At 45.5% G+C, this 7,544-nt stretch overlaps 1 pseudogene; it reads left to right on the top strand.

The window, feature by feature from the left end:
- Positions 1–2,663: 2,663 nt before the first annotated feature.
- On the top strand, positions 2,664–5,412 carry LOC125546434 (annotated as a pseudogene).
- Positions 5,413–7,544: the final 2,132 nt, after the last annotated feature.

Here is a 7,544-nt window from a genome sequence, read left to right as displayed (position 1 = left end):
CTTTCCCGCGGCTGCAAGCTCATCTGCGAGAGATCGCATGTGAGCAAAGTACGCCGCCACCGTTTGCGTGCCCTTCTGTGCCGTGGAGAGTGTGGCACGGATGTTGTTGACGCGGGCTCTGGACTGCGACGAGAACATGTGTGCAAGAGCAGCCCAGAGTTCATGCGGCGTAGCTATGGATGTGACCTGCACAAGGACTTCCTTGGTGAGATTGTTTAGCAAGTATCCAAGTACCTGCTGTCCTTCTTTGAACCAGATCGCGTGGAGAGGATTCAGCGTCTGTTCTTCTTTCCCGTCCTTGTCCTTCGTGGTGAGGAACTTGGCGGGCTCCGGCATGGTCTGGTCGACGTAGCCGAACAAACCAGCTCCCCTCAGCTGCGGTGTCACCTGCGCACGCCACAACACGTAGTTGGTGCGGGTGAGCTTCTCCGTGACCTGCCCAGAGAAGGAGGACTGGCCGATGCTTGAGGAGGACGACATGGCTGGCGATGGAGATGGGTTTTTTTCTCGATGTAGTGGATAGAGGAGGCTCTGTATACCATGTAAACTAGCGATGAACGTCGTACATCGTTGGAGGCGACGGTTTCATGTTATATAGGCAGGGGCTTATCCCTGAGATATGCATACAGGCTGTTGAGATTACATCTTGAGAACCAAGTTAAGAGAGAAGATAGAGATAAAAGAGGTTACAAGAATATTGCCTAACTCTATCTCTAACTAACCTAGTTCGACCCAGGTGGGACCAGTGCGCCTTGCATATCACGTTTAACACCCATAACAGCCACCCTATGCGTATGAATATTGAACGCCGCGGGGTGGATTTGGACACACGTTGCAGTGTGTGTGGACGCCTCTTTGAAGATGGCGGTCACTTGTTTCTTAGATGCAAAGAAGTCAAAAAGGTGTGGCGTGCCATAAAATTAGAAAATGTGAGACAGTCCTTGCTCATATGTCAATCACCAATGGAGGTCCTCGAGTCTATTTTTTCCCAGGCTGAATATGTCAATCACCAGGGAAAAGGAAAGGAAAACTTGTGTAAGGTTGGGCAAAATATGAGCGGACGACGGAACTTTATGTCTTCTTTAAGTACGAGAGATAAGTACTATCAAACACTCTTCCATTTCAATTCATATAGTTTGGTAATCCTACATGATGCAAGAGGACATGACACTCTATTCTCGCGTTATTCATGTTCATGTGTAGTGAATCCAGAAAAGGTCCAAATCGGTTGACCAACCTCAGCCTCCGCCGGTCGCCTCCAGCACGCTCGTCGCGCACCGCCCACGCGTGCCCCACACGGGAGGCGCCTCCGACCTTATCCCTTCCCTTACTTTTCCTCATTCGCTCAACACATGGCGCCCCACGACGATCGACCACTGACCACGCGAATCCAATGGCTGCGTGCGACACGATCCAACGGTCCGCGTGGCCACCGATCCGGCACTGGTAGCGCAGTCCAGCGTAGAGGATCGTCCGTCCCTTTGTCCAGAAATTCCCTCCACCCCTCCCATGTGCCTTCTCACTCTACGCAGATAGGAGTTTCCTTTTGCGTCCAAGAAATGCCAAAATCTCAACGCGAAAGAGGGTGCCAATTAAGTGTGAGCACCACCATACCATACGTACACTCCTCCACAATAAAACACAAAGAGGGAGCTCTTGTTCAAGATTGGGTCATTTCACATATCTTGTATGTATGCCTTGTTTAACTGGAGATTGCGTGCGTGTCATCAGGGCAAGTGGTTCCTCAACCTGAAAAATTCTCAACTTGAATATTCTAGTTGAGGACAAGTGAATAAATCTGACTAGTTTTTGTTGCTTAGAAACTTACAGTTCAAGATCGGGTGATCTACCATTTTCTTTTACTAATATTCTTGTGTGATTTCCGTATGCATCATTCTGATGCAGAGGCCGGGGAATCCCCCCTTTTTGAAAAAAAGAATAAGCCGCCGGACTGGCAGGACTTCATCGGCATCATCACCCTGCTGGTTATCAACTCCACCATCAGTTTCATCGAGGAGAACAATGCCGGCAACGCTCATGGCCCGTCTCGCGCCCAAAGCCAAGGTCCTGTCATTTGCGCCACCTACCACTCTATATATGCTGCGCTTCAGTATGCCTGCATGTCTGATTTTCAGTTGAGGTGTCCCAACCCACAGAGCCCATTCACAAGTCTGAATTTTTCTGTCATGTTCAGATTCTCCGTGACGGCCGGTGGACCATCCTCGTGCCAGGGGACGTCATCACCATCAAGCTCGGAGACATTATACGCCTCCTCGAGGGAGACCCTCTCAAGATTGATCAGGTCCTTCCCTTTCCACTCTTGTTGACTTGCTAACACTATCACTGCTTTTGAGGCTTCTCCTCATAACATAATTTCTCTTCTCTTGTGTTGTAGTCTGCCCTGACTGGAGATGGAGAATCATTGCCGGCCACCAAAGGCCCCGGCCGGTGATGGCGTCTACTCCGGTTCGACGGTCAAACAAGGTGAGATCGAAGCCGTCGTGTTCACACCTTCTTCGGAAAGGCTGCGCACCTTGTTGACTCCACTAACCGAGTGGGCCATTTTCAGAAGGCAAGGCTGAAGCCATCACCTTCTTCACCTAGCTAATGTCTCTGTTTTCTTGATTGGGCTATCGACATAGCTAACCACGGTATGATTTTTTTTTCAGGGAGCTATCACAAAGAGAATGACTGCAATCGAGGAGATGGCGGGCATGGATGTCCTTTGCAGTGACAAAACTGGGACTTTGACTCTCAATAAGCTTACTGTGGACAGACTTGTTGGGATTCATATATCGAGGTGATTCTCATGGCTGCTAGAGCGTCTCGAACAGAAAACCAAGATGCTATCGATACTGCAATTGTTGGGATGCTAGCTGATCCGAAAGAGGTACTGTGCCATACTTTGTCGATGCGCTGGCAGATGATTTTACCTCGTTTATATGATGAAATTACTGTCTGCCCATACGTTCACGCAGGCACGTGCTGGTATTCAAGAAGTTCATTTTCTGCCATTCAATCCTACTGACAAGAGAACGGCGCTGACATACATTGACGCTGATGGCAAAATGCACCGTGTTAGTAAGGGTGCACCTGAGCAGGTACCACAAGAATTAACTGTTTTCATATATGATTGATATCCCAGCATTATATTACCTTATGGAAGGACATATTATACTCATGATTGTCATGAACCCAATGAAATGAATTGACTGCAGATTCTTCACCTCGCTCACAACACATCGGAGATAGAGCGGATGGTTTTGCTGGCGTCTTCCCTGGTATGGGTTTTTATGAATTACTCCCTCTGTCCCATAATATAAGAACGTTTTTGATACTATGCTAGTGTTAAAAACGTTCTTATATTTTGGGACGGAGGGAGTAAATTACAGCACTGCAAAAACTGGGAGTTGGGAGAGCGAACATTGATCGAGTGATTGCTTTTTCTCCAGAGCACAAGTATGAGATTGTGAAACGCCTGCAAACGCTTACATTTAACAGCTTGGATTCAGGTATGCTACTTGCCCTCATCTGGAAATTCGACTTTCCACCGTTCATGGTCCTGATCATAGCGATTCTAAATGATGGTACGATCCCTCTACCTCCCTGCTCTGTTTCAGAACAGAAGTAGAATCAGAAAGTATAAATATTTAAACTTGTTTAACTATTTGTCGTGAACTTGTGGTCAATAGGTACCATCATGACTATATCAAAGGAAAGGATCGGGTAAAACCATCTCCATTACCCGACAGCTGGAAGCTGGCTGAGATTTTCACAACTGGAGTTATCCTTGGTGGATGCTCCTACTTGGCAATAATGACGGTCATCTTCTTCTGGGCTGCGTACAAGACAAACTTTTTCCCGGTAAGGAGCACTCTGCTGCTTAAGTGAACAAAAAATATATTTTTGTGAATCTTAGGGCAATTGCTGTGTCCAAGGCAAACTTCTGATAACTCTCCTACTTTTATGATCTCTACTTCAACTTACCGACGCTTACAACTTAATAAAATTTCAGATATTGTTTCATGTCGAAATTAAAGCCTCGAGAAGACAGCTCAGGACGATATCCAAAAGCCTGCGGCTGCGATTTACCTCCAAGTCAGCACCATCAGCCAAGCTCTCATCTTTGTCACCAGGTCACGCAGCTGGTCATTTGCCGAGCGTCCTGGGTTTCTACTGGTCTTTGCATTCTTGGTTGCGCATGCAGCTGGTCTGCTCCTAACTCCCTGTCCCTCTTATAAACTGCTTCAGGAGAAAAGCACATCAAGCTAAAAATTCTTCCCATTTAATATTTACAGATTGCTACACTGATCGCGGTGTATGCTGACTGGCGGTTCACTCAGATCAAAGGCATCGGGTGGGGCTCTACAATATCATCACATACCTCCCGCTCGATATCATCAAGTTCCTCATCCGATACACTCTGAGCGGCAAAGCATGGGATCTCGTCATCGATCAAAGGGTAATAATAACATGTGTGCTGCACAACTGTCTTGGCCCACTACGCCTGTCAGACCATGTACCATGCATGACTCACTAATGTTCATCTTTCTGTAGATTGCGTTCACAAGGAAGAAAGACTTCGGCAAGGAGGAGAGGGAGCTCAAGTGGGCACACGCTCTGAGGACCCTCCATATGCATGGGCTGCAGCCACCGGATGCCAAGATGTTCTCGGAGAAGGGGGGCTACAATGAGCTGATCGAATCACATGGCTGAAGAGGCCAAGAGGAGGGCCGAGATTGCAAGGTACGTAGGACCAATCAATCAATCATAGCCCTTCCTGGCATATAATTTCCCCTGGTCGCTTATCGGTCCAGCTGTCCCTCCTTTCCCTCCTCATTGGCTCATTATTACTCATGAATTCATCTCTGGACATCCATGTGTCTTCTCTGATATCAGTAGGCATGCATGCAGGCAATAGTGACATAAGCAGTTGTGTTTGTCGACAACGACGTGAAACTAACTACGCTGTCATGGTTGCTACAGGTTGAGGGAGCTTCATACTCTCAAAGGGCACGTGGAGTCCGTCGTCAAGCTGAAGGGTCTCGATATCGAGACAATCCAGCAATCCTACACGGTCTGATGATCTGAGCTGTCCAGGAGAAAAAAAGGGGAAATCCCTAATTTATTGGTTACCGTCATGAGTTTAAGCTGTGAACTTTACTACTGTAATCGTCCGCGTAGTACTCGAGACATATCTACTGTAGTTTAAGCTTGCCGGTTGGTGATATAGTTTCGCGCCACCTAAGTAATGGTGTTGCTGTTTTTTCTTCTTCTTCGTTTTTCTGTTTTCAGATAGTATGTATATTATGTTTCTCTCTTCATTTTAAGCTCGTTACCGACATGTGGATAAATCGGGTATGGTGGTCTGTTTGTGGGGGCAAGGTAGGGTTAGCATGTGACCTTCATTCAGTGCATGGCAATGAAATGCTTCCTAACTGGGGTCTGGTTTCAGATCTGTAGCTGTGGTTTGGCTCAAATATATTTGCCTGCCATGCTTCTGTGACAGATGCAGCCAAAGTGCTTCATGGACCTCATGGTAGGTATCTTTCACGCTGTAGACTGTAAAATGTTTCTAGTTCATCCAAGGAGATGTCGATCACATAACATTTGATTTTTGACTCGAAATAAGCCGCACTGAGTTTGTGCGGATGCTTCTCTTTTGAGAATCCATTTGCTTCGTCGATTTCCTAGTGAATTTTGTAGGAACATTTTAGGCGAATGAACACCAACATACCAATCCCACACAAGTCGAACTAATTTACAAGGTTTTGAAGAGTCACATGAGCTTCTCGCCGCACCAGGTGAGAACTTAGAGCAACTCTAGCAGACAGCCAATACTAAAAATAAACGCTGAAATAGGTTGAGACGAGCATTTTAGAAGACTAGCTACCAAAAGGGCTACCCTCGAGAACTGTAGCGTCATGAACAGCAGAAACAATTGATATTTACTAAGATTATTCCATCCATGTACTACAAAAAAAATCTAGTTACACATGGTCATATGCCTGGACTAGTTTGTTTCTTACTCATGATATCGCTTGGAACTGCAAGAAGTTTTCTCTCAAGTGCAATTTTCTCTTCCTTCATATCTGCAGCCCTAATATTTTACAAAGGGGATATTGATTGCTGTATATTTTGCTTGATCAGAGTAAATTTCAGATGTCGTGCAGTTGAAAAACAATGACAGATGTGATGCAAGAGCACTAACACTTCACACCGGAGAAAACACCGGAAACAATTCAAACTCGGGACTTGCAGAAATAAGGATCTCGAGATTTACCATGAGACGAAGCTGTATCACTTAAGGATGCAAATTTGGAACCTTTAGGGTAACTAATGAACTAAATATTTAGAATTCACATTACTTTTGAAAATTTAGTATGAACCAAGTAGGGTCAGAGGGTACCCTAAAGGTTTCAGATTTGCATCTGTAGAATCTCTAACGGTTCATCAAGCATACCCTACACAAGATAAAACACAGTAAAACAAGAATCAACCTCACCTTCTCAATGTTAACACTGAGCAAAGCTTTGCAATAAAGAACCAGAAAGAAACTAAACTATTAGATACACCAGTTTGCAAGATGGATTAAAATTCAATGTTATAAAAAAATTTCGACAAGCGGTTTGGCAGCCACAGCCAGCAACCATCTTTGATGATCCATTCAGCAACATGTTCGGTAAGGCCATTGATGCAGGAAACTTGATGCTAATAAATGTACATCATGCAGCCAAACATCCACCCAAAACAGGGCAACATGAAAACTAAAAGCAGAGCCATGGATATGATATGAATAATCAATTAACAAGTTTCTTGTGCGTGCGTTCGGCAGAGGAGAAACACAAGAGATGCTGCTGCTCAATTCGTCGCCGTCGCATAAATAGCTCAGCGTGGGAGCTTTGAGTAGCATGCCACATAATAATGGCAGTCCAAGTCAAAGTACAAGTGTGAAAAATAACTCCTTAGCAGCCTGTGACCATCTTTGATCTGACAGGGTTTCCCGGTGTTAATGCCGTACGACAAAAGCTTCTTGGGCCGCTTATCCAGGAGCAGGAGAACCTCTCTCTCCAGGTCAATGGTGATGATCTGGTAATCACACGACCTGGGCCAGTGTGATCCTGCGCCGCCAAGAAACTCGTCCCTTCCAAATGCATCTCGCATAGAGAAACAGTGCTTCATAGACCAGTTGCAAGCGGCATCGAGACTGAAAAGTGAAAACCGCGATTGTATGACCGCCCTTCTCTGGAAACGCACACTGCAAGACCCCCGACAATTGTCCAAAGCAACCACCACCCTCACAACCATCTGGCAGCTTAATAGTAGAATGATACTCCATGCCACGACTCATTTCCTCCAAGCCTTTAACCACAAGAATCACATCGCTGTAGGTCTCCAAATACAACACTCCTCAGTGATGTCCAACAAATATAACATGAGGATGAAAATAGCAAAGTACATTTTTAAAATTCAAGAACATTTTCTATAAAGTTTGAACAATTTTTAAATTGGCGTTACAAATTCATGAACAATTTTTGAATCGA

Source organism: Triticum urartu, chromosome 3 (assembly GCF_003073215.2).
Source record: "Triticum urartu cultivar G1812 chromosome 3, Tu2.1, whole genome shotgun sequence".
In the NCBI taxonomy this organism is placed as follows: Eukaryota; Viridiplantae; Streptophyta; class Magnoliopsida; order Poales; family Poaceae; genus Triticum; species Triticum urartu.
This window is presented reverse-complemented; position numbering and strand designations above follow the sequence as displayed.